We start from the raw sequence: 18,160 nt of genomic DNA, 5'->3' as shown, positions 1-18,160 counted from the left end.
GTTCTCATGCCTATTATCTCCTTTTACAGATGAGGAAGATGGCCGGTATACAAAAATGACATGTGTGCAACACAAGTAATCCATGGCAGGGTCCAAGTACTACCATGTCTTAAAACCATTAGGCTTGGTATTTTTTTTCCCATTATGCTTTACATCACCACCAGTAATGAACTACACTTTTTAAACCAAAGTGTTTACTTTTATTTTTCAAGTCTTTGAACACCATACACTACTCTAAGCGTATGTGATTACTGTAGTAAACATTTGTTCTGAGACTGCAAACATTATACATATATAATATATGTGCATATATATTACATATATATATACACACTCCCCCCCCCACAAAGAGAAAGCAATCATAAACTACAGAGAATCAGTATCTTTCATTTATTATTTATAATAAAAACTCATCTGGAATGAAAAATGGAAGTGAAATTTGTTTCCAGATTCAACATTTACTTTTTCTTTTTTCCAATTTTTACTTCCTCTCATTTCCATAAATGTTAGTATATGATAATATACCACATATTATGTACAGTATACTATATATACTTTATAAACATATGTAGTATACAATAATATACAGACAAGTGTCTCAGTTTATGAAAAAAATTTGTACTGATAAGCTCTTCCACAGTTTTTCATTAGGGATGTAATGAACCACCTACAAGTTGAAATCCAGAGAAAGGCAGTTACCATAGACACCCAAACAGAACAATATACATAGACACTTGTCCACTCAAACAGTGTAATCCATGACCCCTTTCTGTGCTCAACCTTTGGTTTTCTTTTCCCTAGAGCAACAACTTTCAGTAGAAGAGGGGCACAATTTTGTCCCCATCCATGAGGATAGTTAACAATATCTTGAAATATTTTTGGTTGTCACAATTTGGAGATGTTGCTTCTGTCATCTTTTGAGTAGAAAACTGATGCTGCTAGTTCTCCTAGCATGAGAATTATACAACCCAAATATCAAAGGGACTAAAGTTAAGAAGCTGTAATCTAGAATATAGTTCTATGACATGTCTAATGCAAATACAAGAAAGGCATATAAGTACACAAATTAAAGATTTTGGATTAAGAAAAGCAAAAGAATACCATACACCCATGCTATCTTTAATCTCTCAAACTCTCTCTCTCTTACTTTTAACTAGGCTCCATTACAACGGATACAGTCATTCCAGATAAATAAATTTTTCCAGGTTAATAAATTTTTCCAGGTTGAAGTGCCCACGTGTGCTTAGATTCCAAAGGACAATTATACCAGGGTACAAAGAAATAAGGTATACCACATTCTTCTAATCATCAACAAGCCAAATATAGGAAAAGTGGGACACAGAAACTTTTAAACACGTGTCTGTATTCAACACACCACAAAAATCAACAGAAAGCATAAGAACGATATTTGTATGAGCCAAATGGGAAAGGTACTTTATATTTACTTTATAAAGCACTCTTCATATAAAGAATTTATAAACTTGGACTAAGTGACCCATTCATACTCATGATTCCACTATACCTGTCTGAAACAGCTCATCAGGAGGAATAATGTTTTCCAATCTGCTCAATGTATAGCCTTTATTCAAGCACCGGTTGCTGTTGACCATGTTTGCAACTACTGTAACTAATTCTACCCAACATTCACTGGGTAGAGAATTAGCAGATAGAGTTTATGACATTTACCTTCACTCCACTATTATTTTCTCTCTTGCCGTTGGGTTACTTCCATTTGGACATTCCTGTTGCATTGGAAATAGGAAATCATCATTTTTTACCTTTTATCGTTGTCCTGCTAGGAGATCAAACTTGACAATTAGTATGAATTTCTTTCCACCTCCTCTTAAGTTGGCTACCTCTGTGAAAAAGCATCAGCACTATAGTTTATAAAATACTTATCCCCAAGGCCCACTGAATGAATGCCTCATTAAGTGAATAAATGTCTTGACCTAGGTTAATTTATTATCAGGGAATCCAAAATTACATACGTAACAGGAGGCTTGAAAGAAACTGCAATGATGATTGGTACTTGCACCAGAGTGCTGAGACTGCACAACTAATTCCTACTAATTACCAGATTCTTCCTCCTTCCTCTGTCCATATCGAGCAAGGTTCATATGAGACCTAGTCTGGATCCCAAACTCTTGACTTAGAATATTTTCTCTGACAATACAAGTCCACAAAAACAGAGAGAAACAATTACTGCAGAAGGAAAGCCCCCTGCTTTGAAAAATCTGTGGGTGATCCTAGAGAGGAAAATAAAGGTTCCAAAACACAGCCAGAGCCTGAAGTTCTTTCCTTTTTCTTTTTGGCTGCATAATAAAATCTTTCTCTGATCTGTCTCTCTCGGCTCAAAGCAGTGATGCCATAACCTGAGCAAATGCAAGACCATAACAATTTTAGCTAAGATTTTTATTTTCGTATTTCCTGATTTCTAGCAGGCAAATAGCAAGGAGCACTTACTATTGATTAATCTAAAAGTTCATTAAATACACCAAGCATGAATATAAAAAAACACTTCATTAACTAGCTAATAAAATTCTATTTTCACCTGTTACATATGATAGGTTTTCCCAGTTCTACATCTGTACGCACAACAGACACACACACACAGAGGCATATAAACACACATAAGGCATAATTTTACCTTGTTTGTAAGACATGAAGATGAAGACAAAATTATTGTTATTTCCAGACCCAAACAAATCAGGTTCGGGAAGTTAACAAGGGGGAATGAATCAGAGTTAACAAACATGAGTGCATATACTAAATAAAGTATGTTACAGATCACAGGAGCCTACCTAATTTCTTTTCATGCATCATTTATAGTGCCCTTTAAAGGAAGTAAAAGTTTCATCTTAAGCTTTAATAAGCATTTATGGAAGTGATTGGTACCAAAAAAAAGAAAAAAGAGTGAAAGAAGAAAACGGAAAATGAACCTTGCTTTGCTGCAGCTTCGGTGCACAGATAGCATGTAATTTTAAGGGTACTGGGAAGGCAATATTCAAAAAGCACTATCAAAATTTCAATTTCAGCATCTCGGTTTCTATTCTAACAATGCTTTCACTCACTTTTACAGACAGAGAGACATGACAGCTGATTTCGATACCATCACTATTCAAATGTGCCTTGCAGAGTACCCTTCCAACTTCTTCGGGGGCAGGGCACATCCACAGATAAACATAAACAGAGGCCAGCTGGATTATTAGGCACATTCCATAGGCTCTATGGCAACATTCCTGATTAAGAATTTTTTTTTTTAAAAAAATGTATGCTAGCGATAATGCTCACGAAGCATTAGCCACAACTTTCCCATTGGCACCAGAGCCTGTGAAACCAATCCGAGAGGAATATTTCACCAATTTTTTTTTTTCACTCAGAACTGGATTAAGCAGCCCTGTTGTACAAAGATATTAATGTCACTATATAGTAAAGTGTCATTTATTGAAGCCTTACCTTGGCTGACTTGCCCTAACTGGTGGAAAGGAACTTAATGTATGAGAAGCACAGAGGGGACTTTCCCAGTGCTCACGGCACAGCAGCTCCAGTCCTCCGAGAGCCCCAGACTGGGCTCCGCGCTCCTCCGAGCCCCGGGCTCCGCGCTCCTCCGAGCCCCGGGCTCCGCGGCTCCGTCTTCTGCAGCTCCCGAGCCCGCCTCTGATTGGCTGGTTCAGCCTGTCCGCCTGATCCCCCTCCTCTCCCAGTCTCTCCTCCTTCCTCTCCTCCCAGGCTCTCCTGTCCGAGGCTGCCTTTCCCACTGCCTCCTCCTTTCCGCCCTTCCCACCCCTTCACCCCTTCCTACGTACTTGGGGGCTGCACACATTCTACAGTACGCAGAACTGACACCCTTTAGACCCCTAAGCAAGGTCATGGGGAAATCAATGCCATCAATAATACTAATAAAAAAATAAAAAACCTGGACCCATGGCATCATCTTGAGCACTAAGGCTTTTGAAATATGATGAACAGGACTCCGTGACAGTTTAGACCGTCAGCTTTCTGCGGGGGGGATGGGTGGCAGGGGGAAAGCTGGGGAGCCAGAAAGGGTTCCACTGTCAAATGGGGTGGGAGTAGACATCAGGAAGGAACCCGAGAAAAAGCAGGCAGGGCAGGCACTGATGTGGCAGGCTGGTAATAAATTTCTCTATTCCCGTGCGAAGTCGTCACAGCCTGCTAAACATTTAACTGCTGGCTCATTCGTCAGTGATCCACAGTCCAGTGGTAACGGTGAGATTTAGCTTGAGTGATGCCCTTTAATGCCTCACCCCAAAGTACTCAAGACATGGAGGGTTTCTGTGAGATAGAGCTTTCCTTTGGAGGTCAGCATTGTAATTGTGAAGATGAATAGGAACTGCAATGCCTTTCCTACCCCTGTTTGCTTGTGCCAGGAAAACTCTAACACACACACACACACACACACACACTCATGTCTCCCTCTTATTACTCCAGAATAAATTAAAACAATTTGTAATGCACATAGCTTTTGATAACAGGGATTCCAGGACTGATTGGCTGTATTTAAAGTTGATGTGAACAGCTGAAAAAACTTCAGCACTTTCTCCTAACACAAAGTCACCCCACACTCACTCATTACCATCGTGCATCCTCATTGAAAGCAGTGTAGTAAACATGTGTAGGAGTTAATCTAAATTGAATGGCTATTCCAAGGATCTCTTGGCAGATATATTTAGAATTATAGAAGACCTTCAGTTATTGCAACTACTAAGAGAACAGCATTACTAGCTCGGGTGAGTTGGTACTCTAATGCTTGCAGCCCAAGGCTCAAAGGAACAAAATGACCTAAGCTTGAGGGGGACTAGAGGGATGGCAGTGTGATAGAGAGTAAAGGGCCTCTTAGGCCAAGAGATGTGGACTTAAATCCCAAGTCAGACTTTCCTCCATACTTGAACCTGTATAAGCTTTCACTTCTCTGAGCCTCAGGAGGCTTCTCTTTAAAATTGAGCTCATCCTCTCTTCAGATGATCTCTGTAAAAAATAATAAAAATCTGTGCAAATGTGGTCAACTTTTAATAAAGGTTAGTTTATTTCTAATAATCCCTCTCTTTTCCCTTCCCCAGCCTCAAGAAAGATCAAAAGATAGAAAGATCAAAGCTATTGCATATAATAGACTTCTACTTGACTACCTTTATTTAGCTTGAATGATGTAAAACCTAAAGGGATTTAATTTGGTTTGGGGTTTTGGTATGATTAAACAAACCAACAGAAACTATGAAAGAGGCACTTGATTTGGATTGTTTCTAATTGTGAAGGAATTGCACAGTTAAATACGTAGTTACTCCTGAAGAAGATGTTAGAAGTCAGTTACAATTTGGAAGTCTCCACAGTCTAAACTCTTGGGGAAAAGTGGAGCAGAAACAGAAGCATCAGAGTAATGAGCTAATGTTGTATTATGTTTTATATATTCTATCTCATGCAACTTCTGATTTAAATGAGATTTTCCTTGCATAGTTTCCAGACATAACTTCTTATTCAGTTTTGGTGATTGAAAAGAGCCCATTTTTGAGTCTTTTTGTACTTGATGCAGCCCTCAGAGCAGAAGTGAAGAAATAGTTTTTTTTTTTTTTTTTAAAGGAATATAAGAACTTCTGGTCTATAAGAGGTCACATAGTTTAATTTTAAAATTTCACATTATGGCATTTTCTAGAGAAAACGAACTCTTTATTTGGCTTCCTCTGGTTGAATGAAATAAAATGGTTGTCTGCTTGTTCCTGAAGCTGTTGCTGAGACACTGGTAATGAGCATCCCAGGGACAAACTTGGAAACACAATGTGTTTCTGTTAGCCTTCCTTGGAGGTTTTCCCTGGATAAGACTGAAATAAGCACATCCAGTGGACAATCATAATCAAAGTCAACAGTTACTTGCTCCTGAGTGGGATGACATGCAGAGGGATTTGCCAGCATCGCCAAACAATACAATTCAACTCTAGAGAAAGAACCTATTCACCAAGGAGGATTTTTGTCTATAAGACTGAACTCAGATGAAGGGCTCTAGATTCTCCCCCAAACCAATGATGCAATGTACGCTGAGTTTCAATGGCTTCAGAGGTTTGATATTTGAAACTGTGCCAACTTCCCCTAGCCATAGAAAGATGAAGCTCTTGTCACTTAGTGTGTCTTTTGTATTTTCAGGTTCAGAAGAAGAAAGTAAGTGAACCAGTTGTGTTTGGGAAAAGCCAGACAGTGGACAGATGCTATTTTTTTTCTCCTATGTCAAAGATTTCTTCAGAAAAGTGGACAATGTTCCAGTCAGTAGAATTTATTACAGAGGTAATCTCTGAAACTGAAAGCATGGACACTTTTGATCCTGAGTCCCCTCTTCTGTTACCTTGAAAGAGTTATAAGAATCATTTTCGCTGGTGACAGAGAAGCATCCAACACACGATTGATGCTGGTCAGACTATAGAAACTGGAAAGATAACATTGTACTGCTAAGCTGTGATCTTTCCCTGAGAGACAGACTTGGCAAATTCTCTCCTTAGATGACATCTCATGCTGAATTTCACCCTGAAAGTTTGGGAAGTTATACAATATTTTCAAATCTAAATAATGAAGGAATATAAAGGACATGTAGGGCTAGCCCTTGTTATAATTCAGTGTTTAGAATGGGCAATTATATCAATTTGATACCATGGTTCATTTTTCATTGAAATGATTACTGAAATAAATAATATTAAAATTTAAAAAGGATCTGATTTTTAGTAAAGATATACACCTGATAAAAACATGAATACATGTTATCCTGTGAAACTATTTATTTCACACATACACACATATATAATAAAAGAGGAAACATGTTGATAAAAATATGACCTCTAATACTATGATTAAAGATAACAGGTGAGCCCTGGCTGGTGTGGCTCAATGGGATGAGCACGAGCCTGTGAGCCAGTTTGATTCCCAGTTGGGGCACAAGCCTGGGTTGCAGGCCAGGTCCCCAGTAAGGGGTGTGCAAGAGGCAACCACACATTGATGTTTCTCTCCTTCTCTTTCTACCTCCCTTCCTCTCTAAATATAAATAAACAGAATCTTTAAAAAATATGAAAGATGGCCTAATAAAATCCACCTCTACTCATTCCATTATCACACTTCAGGTTAAGGGTTTCAGATTACTGGAAAATACTGATGTAGGTCAATAAAGAAGAAAGGCCTATCAAATATTTCAAATTTAACTGTATGTGTGATTAGCTTTAAAAAGTAGCAACTCCCTTATTATAATAATTTTATTAATGAGTATGCTTTTATTGTTTTTTAAAGTTTTTCAGTGTTTGCAAGATATCAAAGAACCAATGAGCTTGTTTGGGTCTAATGGGACAGTATTGATAATTGACAAAGAAAAAAGTGAAATCCCTGAACGTTTACTGTATATACACTTGAGTGTAGCAACTGATGAAGGCACCATACATGTACGTTGAGAAATTCAGAAGCACTTGGATTCTAGCAGTTATCTTCAGAGTTCAGAGTCCAAACCACTTCTGATCATTGCTTTTATCATTGCTATGAACACTGAAGCCATCCATAGAAATTTTAAACATTGCAAAAGGCCAGTATATTTGAATGAAGAATGGGAGTTTCTTAAGGCTCCTGAAAAACTTGAGTGTTACATCAGATCTAACAATAAAAATACTACAGCTGAGTCCAAAAGTAGGAGTGTATTAAATACATGGTAGTGGAGACAAGTCTTGGAACCAAAACTTATGAATAAGACTTAGAGAATTCTACTGACAATAATTTTAGTGTAAATCAATTATGTGATACAGTCATCAAAAATGTAAATGTAAACAGGCATCCCTAACAAAAGCAAATCATCAAAATACAAGTGGTAATGCTTTTATACGACTCAAAACTATTGAGAATTTACCTGGAATACTGCATTTTCAGAAGATTATAGCTACTTTTCATCTTTTTAAAATAGTTTACATGTTTGTTAGCCGTATCATGACACATCCATCCAGTTGACATAGTTAATATCATCACCAACTCCTCTCTCTTCCTTGGCCATGACTGTCTCTCCTTTATTTTCTCTTGCCCTCCTCCGCCGCCCCTCCCCACCCCCCACCTCATCCATCTTCTGAGGTGAAAAAGCACCTTGTACAACAGGTTTGACTAGTCCCTGCATTTTGTTGAGGCCATAAGATATTTTTAAAAGTCTGTAGGATATCTCATTTTAACAAATTGTATTACAGTTAGAGGCAATGTGCTTAGTAAATTACAACACAGAATCCAGAGCCAAACAGACTTTGGAAGATATAATTGTATGTGCTTAGTTTCTTCTTCAGTAAGTGTCCATAACAATATTACCTATTTCTTTGACTCCCTATGGGGATTAAATACCATGTGCTAAAATATATAACATACTTAGAAAAGTGCTAAATATATAATAACTTGTATATCAACTTGCTTCCTTTATCATTATATATGCATGCATATCATATGTTTATGTATCTCCTGAATAAATGCAAGCTAATGATGACTACCCATTTCATGGTTTGTCTAAATGCAGCTTGATGTAGCATAGATAACCATACATTGGAATTGGAAGATCTAGGATTAAGTTCTATGTCTGCCACTCAAATTAAATACAGAGTGGCTTAACAAGGTTGTTTTATTCCCTGAACATTCTACCTGACTTATAATGTGGGAACCCATGCTCACTTTATGGAGCTGTTAAAATCCTTAAAGAGCTATCCACATGCAAAAGGGACTAGCATAGTCCCCAGCATATAAAAGGCTTTCAATAAAGGTTAGTTGAATCCCAATTGTAAGTGCTCAGTAAGTGTTCATTAAATAAATCATATTTGCTTCTGAATTTAATAGAAAAAAAGAGACAAATCACAAATAAACTCTTACTAGGGAGCTTTATATTAAAAGATAAAATATAGCATCCAGGAAATATCCTAGGCACATCACTCAATACTAAGTACTCAGTACTAAGTTCAACTCTCCATAATTATCTGTATTTACTTTCTGGTGCTATAAAAAATATTGCCATTGTGATGACCCTAAAGAACTGTAGTATTCTTAACCATCAAAGGAATATTATTTTACAAACAGTATATGATATTTACAATACTAAAAAATAGACAAATCTTTAAAGTTATTTTTACAACCTATGTTTCTAAAAATAAGGGTTATGTAATTAATTTTCAATTAATAAGAACTTCTGGTTGACCAAGTAATTTTCACAACTACAGAGTGGATAAAAGTAGGTATACAGTTGTGAGCACATGAAACAGAGTTGATTCATATATTACTATTTATTAATTATTGTATTATTTTTCATATGAACAACTATAAACCTACTTTTGCTTCATCCTTTAGATTTAATTTGCTAATGTTGTCCCAGAGAGGACAGTAGTACACAGTAACTCTAAACTTATATTGTCAATGTTTTCCCTAAGAATTATTATGACATATATTGAAAACTGATACATATATCTGGTCTTTTAAATTTTGCAATTAAAAGTGCTTATCCAAAATTCTCTCCAAAATAGCAGCATTACATTAGACAACATATATGCAGTATACTTCATTTAACCTTTTTCTTATTACTCAACATAATGATATTTCTGAGATTTTGATATAAATAATGCTTCTATGAACATCTCTGTTCATAAATATTTTCATGGGTCTTTGACTACTACATTTGGATAGACTACTGGAAGTGGAATTACTAAGCAAAATATATGAATATTTTACCCTACTGATCCTCAACATCATTAGAGAAAAGATTAATTGGTTCCTCACTACTTCTGAGAAAGAATATTTCTTTTTAAATTGGCTTATGAAATAACTGAACATCATTAACTCATTGTTTTAATTTTTATTCATTGTTTTAATTTTTATTCATTGTTTTAATTTTTATTCTTGTGATTACTAAAATGTTTATTGATTGTGTCCTTGTTTTTCTCTCATGATTTTCTGTCCATATCCATTCCCAAAACATGCTGTTGCTAACTGTGAACTATAATGGACTTAAATTGTTTTAATGCTCAATCAGAAGACATTTTAAAAAATGAGTTCAATAGCCCTGGCTGGTGTGGCTCAGTGCATTGAATGCCAGCCTGTGAACCAAAGGTCACCAATTTGATTCCCAGCCAGGGTACACGCTTCGGTTGCAGGCCAGGTCCCCAGTAGGGGGTACATTGAGAGGCAACCATACATTGATGCTTCTCTCTCTTTCTCCATCCTTTCCCCTTTTAAAAATATATAAATAGTGTTTTTTAAAACATAAGATCAACAAAATTTTCTACACTTTCTTTCATTTCTATCCAAAAATATTGTGTATGTATATATATACTTTAACTTTGTATGTGTTCATAATTTTACATATGTTCATATATTTGTATACATATGTGCATGAATAGATTTATTCAGAAAATACAGAGCAACACACAGAAAATACTAAGGTAGTTTTCATTGAGGGATATAAAGAAAAGGAAGGAAGATTTTCTGGCTTTCAGGTAAAAAAAAACTAGAAAAAATACTATGCAACATAGTAAATTTTATAGCTATATATAGATAATGCTTTTCATATTTTAAAAACTTGCTTTTATTAACACTTTTTTTGAGATGAGATGGGAGAATGGAGTTGATTAAGCATCCACAATACCTACACACGATTGTCTAGACAAAATCCTGGCATTAACTTCTTTTTCAATGATAGTTTTACAGATTTTATTTATTTATTTTTAGAGAAAGGGAGGGAGAAAGAGAGGGAGAGAAACATCAGTGCATGGTTGGCTCTCATGCACTTCCTAGTGGGGACCTGGCCCACAACCCAGGCATGTACCCTGACTGGGAATCAAACCAGCAACCTTTGATTTGCAGGTCAGCACTTAATCCACTGAGCCACACCAGCCAGGGCTAGCCTTGATACTTTTCTTGTCTTGATGATGTCAGGACCAGTTGCACAATTTGATAAAGGGCAAAAAGTAAGGGCATTCTTATTCTTGTCTAGAAATTATCATGACTTTTAAGATGGTCACAACAAACATTAAGCAAAGCATGGGCTCTTTCTGAATGTGGGAACTTGTGAGATTATGCAAGTTGTATACTCATTAATCAGCTCTACTCACCACAACTATCAGTCCAATAAATCAGATTCCATTCATAGTTCTTTACTGACAATCCCTAAGTAATTCATTGATCCCCATTCCAAGTTTTCCCATTTTCATAAGTCTACTATATTCCAACATTAGTATTTGACTGAATTTTTGCTAGTTAAGCAGGTAGAATGACTTTCAATTAACATGAGTACTTAACTATCACATCATTGTAATGATACTAAATTATATAGTAAGGGGGTAAGGGGTACTAGGAAAAATTTTTGTACCTCTTGCACTTGAGATATAAGAGTAGAGAAATCAGAACAGGAGCCCAGTGTAAGAAAAAATAGGTCTGGTGGGAACACTGTCCACACTTTCTAAGAATTAATAGATAATTAAAATATATTTCATTGAATACATGATGGTTGATTATCACTCTGCATGCTGAACTAAAGGATGAAAAAACTGTGGCAAATTTATAGTTAAAATCTGGAAAGAGCTAATGAATGCCTTTCACATGGTACAAAAAATAGAGGAAAGGAAAAGCATATTACTTTAGCTATTTAGAGAAATAATTAACCATGCCATAATGGAGCTAAGAATGAATCAGAGTTTTTAAGAGTGGCCCAAGAAAAAGATGACACTGTAATTAGTAGAAGGAAGGAAATAGTAATACCTGGTTAGGACATATAATAGATTCAGATCTGAAGATGTTGATGTTGAGGTTTTTATCTAGACATTATGAGTTATTCTACATGAGTCATCTGATAATATGAAACTGCAGCTTGAGAAATAGTTTTGAGTGAGAGACATAATTTTATGATTCAACCACAGACAATAATACTAATGATAAAAGCTGTTACAGCCACTGACAGGTAAAATAAACTTTTCTATAGGATGAATGGTAAAGTCATATTAGATGGCAAGAGAGAGAGAAGAAAGGATGGAGAAGAAAGAGATGGTAATTAAACAGATCAGAAGAAGTGTACAGAAAACACTAAAAAAATTTCTAAATTGAAAAGATTTAAAAAGGTTGTGTTGGTAATTTGAATATTATACTATTGGTTAGAAAACAAAACTTTTTTCAAATTTGCAAACGCTGACAATGTAAAAGTGTGGCAACTCAGTGATAAATTTTATCACTATGGGAAATAATGTCTAACTAAAAATAGATCAAATTAAGTCTTACTAGAGTAGAAATTTGCATATTCTATAGCATGCAAAATTGACAAATGAAATCTTACACCCTCTTTTAATTTTAATGCATGAGAAGCTTGATCTTTAAGAAGGTATGATTAGCTATGCTTGACTATTTCCTGGCTTAATCAGAGTTGCTTTGTAAAAGTTAGAAGGATTTATAATTACTTATAAATAAAATTAAAGATTATATTGAAAATAAGAAATTGAAATATAAACATTATTGCTTTCTCTTACCCCAAATGTATAGATGTATGTGTTTAAGTGAAAAATAGTAATGGTAGCTCTTATTTATATTTCTACCTTGGAATAAAACTTGGATTATCACATAAAGCCTGATTATATTTAACTCAGAGAATAAATTACTGAGGCCATCAACCCCATAAAGAACAGAACAAGCTAAAAAGAGAACAGTGCCTTTGAAGTATTGTCTAGAAAGAGAAAGTGTGTTCAAAATAAATTTCATATTGCCAGTGTTAATTTGGGACTCGAGGATGACCGGTTAGATCAAAAGGGATTCATTTACTTATATCTCAGGATGCCTTATGCTATCATTCTTTTCCTTCTTTACTGCAAGTCAATTGCCTGTGGTGTATTGAAATAATTTCTCTGTTGGGCTCTTATGCTGTGTAAGCCTATTTCTTTCGGTTACCATAGGCTGGGAGAATTTCACAGTGGGCTCTGGAGATCAGTGAAAATTCATGCTTTACATTCATTGCCCTCCTGCTCAATGTTTGGCCCAGAGAGTGGCAACATAAAGTGTAGGTAGGGTTAGGTTATTCCCAGAATACTTCAGTTGTAGTGAAACATATACGGAGCACTCAAGTCATTTCAAGAAAAGAACTGTCATTGCCCTTCTGTGCCTACCTAGACCCCTCAAGCTTTCAGTGTTCATATATCACGGTTTTACACGTGTTGTCAGTAGCCATATGTCCTGTCCATCATGACTACTCATTACTAGCATTGATGATTTTTCTCAATCTACAGTCTTTCCTTTCGAGCCACAATCTTTTCTTTCTAAAGTCCCACAAATCGTTTTAGTACATTTCCACTGTCTCTTAGATTTTACTCCTTATGTAACAGGAATCCAATAATATAACTTTCATATGAAAACAGTGTCGATCCTACTTAGCTACTGATTTCTGAACTTGCCTTAGCCCTTTACTAAATACATTGTTTAACAGAGATCTCTACTGTAAAATCTTTATGTTATTCCTCATTCCAAGTAATACTGAAAACAAATGCTTAGATTTTGGCGAGAGACAACTTCAGGTCCAATTCTGATGTTGTCACTTATTTGGTATGTTGACATTGATGAGCAATGGCTCACATTTTGCTCATCTGGTGATATAATAGTACATCTCTGGAGGAGAAGTTGTGGTGATTACATATCATGAAGGAGTAATTTATATAATTCATCTCTTTTAGTATCTGGCATATAAGGTAAACTCAGTAAATAACAGTGATAAAAAATAGACACTCTCAGTTACTACTAGGATTTTACAAAAATATATGCATATAAATAGCCTCTTCCTAAATGTCACTAAGTTTAAAGTGAGTGCATCAAGAAGAGAATACATTACAAAAGAAAAACTGGGTAAGATTGAGGGTGATAGCAACATGGTTCATTTGTTGACAGCTGGTGCTATTGCGATTACCAACTTCTCTGAAAAGTGAAAGTCAGGACTGAAGCAGGGATCTGTTGCCATCCACAATCTGCTCAGCAAAGATATAGATTTTCTCTATTTCAGAGTTCCAGAGGACAAAAACCAGAGCCCAGAGATAAAGGGGATTGGTTTGCCAATCACAGGACCCTTAGAGCACAACAGTGAATATGTGAAACAGATAAAGTCACAAAAGAAACCCAAGCAAAAAGAAACCATTCGCCTATTGAGTGTGTTTCTTGCAAAGTTGTTGCTACTTATGTTTAAATTCACTGCTGTGGACTCAGTTACTTTAGGACATTACCAGCGTTGCTTCTACCAAATTTTGACTGACTTTACATCACATCATTATATACCTTAGGATATATATAAAAAAAGATGGATGTGCATTAACATCATTTTAAAGGAGTCTATGCTTCTCCATTTTTAGAAAGTTGGAAAGTGCTGCAAAGACCACAAAAGTCATGTAAATATTCAAAATTTTAAGAAAGTGATACCACATAAATCTGTGTGTGTGAATGAGGGAGGGTTGTAGATGAAAATGAAAATAAACAGATTTAAGGTGCTAGAGAAATATCAGACTACTCTATAATTTATTCTGTCTTTAAATTAAAAATAAAACAGATTGCAAGCAGGCAAATGGCTTTTCCTAGTAATTGCACTATATTTCCTGCACTTATAAATTTGCAAAAATTCAATAGATGGGCTAGGTAATAGACTAGCCATACAAAAGAAAACATTATTCATCCAGAAAAAAAAAAACCTGAGAAATTTATTATATTTAAGAATGTAATATAAAGAGATAGACCATATGAGTATGAAGATGAGCTGGTAATATATTAAATTCAACTATATAGTTTTTAAATTATATGAAAATAAATTTGAAGAGTAAATAAACAAAATTTCCCTGTAATTTAGCAAGAATGTAAATCTTTAAGTTGAAATAGCCACCAAATTCTAAGTGAAAATAATGAAAAAATAATAACCATGGCGGCTGTACCATGGTTGCACAGCTGCATTCCTGCCAACTGTGCACAAGGGTTCCCTTCTCCCCTCATCCTCAACAGTACTTGTATCACTTGTGGATTCACTGACGGTAGCCATTCTGACAGGTGTGAAGTGATATCTCAATATGACTCAGCAAATCCACTTCTGGGTATTTATCTAAAGAAACCCAAACCACAAATTCAAAAAAAAATATATGCACCCCTATGTTCATTGCTGCATTATTTACAGTAGCAAAGATATGGAAGCCACCCAAGTGCCCATCAGTAGACTAACTGACAGAAAAGCTGTGGTACATATTCGCAGTGGAACACTACTCAGCCATAAAAATGACACCTTACCATTTGTGACAGCATGGATGCACCTCAAGGGTATTATGCTCAGGGAAATAAGTCAATCAGAGAATGATAAATACCTTATGATTTCAGTTATATGTAGAATCTAAAGAACAAACTAAATCAACAAAGAGAATTGTAACAGACTCATAAAGAGAGCAGACTGGTGGTTGTGAGAGGCGAGGGGAGTTGGAAGAGTACATGAAAGTGGTAAAGGCATTTAGAAGTACAGATTGGTAGTCACAAAATACTCATAGATGTAAAATACATCATAGGGAATATATTGAATAACATTGCAATAACTGTGTGTGGCGTCAGGTGGGTATTGGAAATGTTGGGGAAAACATTTTGTAGAGAATATGCTGGTCTGGCCTTTATGCTATGCACCTGAGACCAGTACAAATAGGACTGAAATTAAACTGTAATTGAAAGTAAAAGCTAATAAAATAAACATGAAAATGTATGGTAAAATTTTAAAATGCTAGAACTTAAGTAGAAAGATCTACATACAGACAAAAAAACATATAGATTATCTATTAAGAAATGAAAACCTGACTGACATTAGATTTCTCACTAGCAATACATACTAGGAGACAGCAGAGCCTAATCTGAACAAATACTTGAATCCAGTAGTCTACGGGATGCCATTTCATCTATCAAAGATAATGGTAAGATAAATATATTTTAACCTGACAAAATGTGTTTATATAAAATATATACAGGTATACAAAATATAAAACTATATATATATATATATATATATATATATATATATTAAAATAGTTTGAGATCATACTATAACCAAATGAGAAAGAATGAAAAATGGACGCAGGACAAAAGGAAAATAATGGCAAAAGACCTTGAAATGCTAGTCACAGAGTAAAGCCAGAGAAAGGAATCATTAAGTTAATCTTTCCAGATTGTGATACTTATCTGGGCCTCCTTAGACCAGGTACATCAGACTCCTCAGTGTAGGTGTCTAGAAATTTGGATAATTAAACACCTGTATCACACAAAATAACAATAATATGACCAACAAAGTTGAAGAGGCAAGATGGAGGGTAGATAAGTAAACAGATTTCTTTATCTTCATAAAAGGCAATTCATCAAAGGACAACTAGATCTGGAAAACCAAAAGAGAGAAATTTAATTTTTAACCATTTTGTCTTTTAGACAAAAAAAAAAATGGTCTTAAACAACTACAGATGATAAATGGGAGGGGCCAGGAGGAAATAGATGATTTAAATGTGTGAAATTTCTTATGTTTTAATGGTGAGGGATTAAATGTTAAAAAATACATTCAAGTTTTGTGTATAAAATATATTTATAATAATAAAAAATAAGCAGAATTACTCTGGAGAGTGAGGCTTGGAGGAAAAATTTTCTTTTTGTTTGAATGTTTTGAACTGTTGAAAAATTTAAACCATGAGACTATATAATTTCTATAATAAATCAAATGGAGTATCTATTAAAATTAACATAAAAATACATGTAATGCCCAGATTGATGAAATATTAATTTATTCTCTCTACTTCATTGTTTTCACATATTCCTCAATTAGCAAATATAATTAATTAATACATAAACTGCTATATTATTTGATTTAACTATCACAGACTAAAGATAAGCATATAGTGTTACACATATTCCATGAAACACTGCACTTAGCTGTGTCTACATGATAAATCTGTTATGTAAGGGAATAATTTCATGAACATGACATATTTCTATTACAAACATACTAATATAATATATCAAACAGTTCCTTTCAAAGTCACAACAAAGACTTTGTAACATAAAGAAAAATATGTCTGTTTATAAGAAAACACAAAATTTTTGAAGAACTTTAAAGTAAGATATGTTTTCTTGCTTTTGATGAAAAATTAAACATGTCAATTCTCAGGTAAATATTTTAAGAGCTTTACACAACTAACATTTGAAGAAAATATTTTTAACTTGAAAGATGATGTCAATTTTATTTCAATATTGATTCACTGTAGGTACCAAAACAATTTTGTAAAGGGAAGTCATATTGAATTGACCTATAAACATCAAAAATACATTTAATGTAAATTTTAAAATATAGGTTATACATAAGTAAAGCATTGATTCAATGCAATCAAAAGAAATTCAGAAATAGAATGTAAAAGATATAAAGATTTAACATATAACATCCATCCCTTAATTTTCTATATTTAACATATAACATCCATTCCTTAATTTTCAAGGAAAATTAAGGAGGGATGGATTGTTCAATTAACTATGGAAGGTCAACTGAGGAAACATTTGGAAAAAAAAAGTACTCCCACTTCTGATCTGACACATATCACATAACACATTCCAGGAGTAAATGCTTAAAAATTATAATGTTGATTTAGACATTTTTCCACAAGCTGACATATGCATGACCAATTTGTTGAATGACAAATAAAAATATCATGATATAAGAAAACATAAAAATGCTAAGCAATAATTAGTTAACTGTCCAGAAAATCTTTGAATGTAGCAGGGATTTTTAAGCATGACTCAATATACAGAAACAGTCAAGTAAGTGTTCAAGGAAGACGAAGGCACACACACGTCCCAGAGTGAACAGAACGGATAGATGGGAAAGAGGAAGCAGAGAGTAGCAGGGACTGAGACCAAAGATGTTTATTTAACAGTTGGAGGGGAAGTATCTAAGTGGAATAGTGGTGCTTGTGTGTGCATACATGTGCCTGGGCCTGCAAATGGATGGCTGTTTGTAGACGATGTACATGCAATGCAAGACTTAAGAGAAACCTCACGTCTGCCACCTGTTTTTGTACATTTATGCGGCTAAGAATTACCTTTTACATTTTTAAGCAGTTAAAAACCAAAGTAAAATAGAATGGTAAAATTGGATTAAATGAAA

At 34.8% G+C, this 18,160-nt stretch overlaps 1 protein-coding gene across 7 annotated transcripts in view; it reads right to left on the bottom strand.

Moving 5' to 3' along the window:
- CDH18 (cadherin 18) overlaps positions 1-18,160 on the bottom strand; it is a 488,064-nt gene that overhangs the window by 377,966 nt on the left and 91,938 nt on the right. Inside the window, exon 2 of one of the 7 annotated variants that reach the window (XM_036020243.1) lies at positions 4,905-4,986. The exons of 4 other annotated variants lie outside the window; for them this stretch is intronic. The gene's annotated coding sequence lies outside the window, so the exon portion shown is untranslated. Of the gene's footprint in view, positions 1-3,456; positions 3,627-4,904; positions 4,987-18,160 lie in introns of those variants that run through there. 2 more of the 7 variants (XM_028511434.2, XM_028511454.2) reach the window with 2 other exon arrangements.

The sequence above is a fragment of the Phyllostomus discolor genome, chromosome 3 (assembly GCF_004126475.2).
Source record: "Phyllostomus discolor isolate MPI-MPIP mPhyDis1 chromosome 3, mPhyDis1.pri.v3, whole genome shotgun sequence".
NCBI classification, from domain to species: Eukaryota; Metazoa; Chordata; class Mammalia; order Chiroptera; family Phyllostomidae; genus Phyllostomus; species Phyllostomus discolor.
This window is presented reverse-complemented; position numbering and strand designations above follow the sequence as displayed.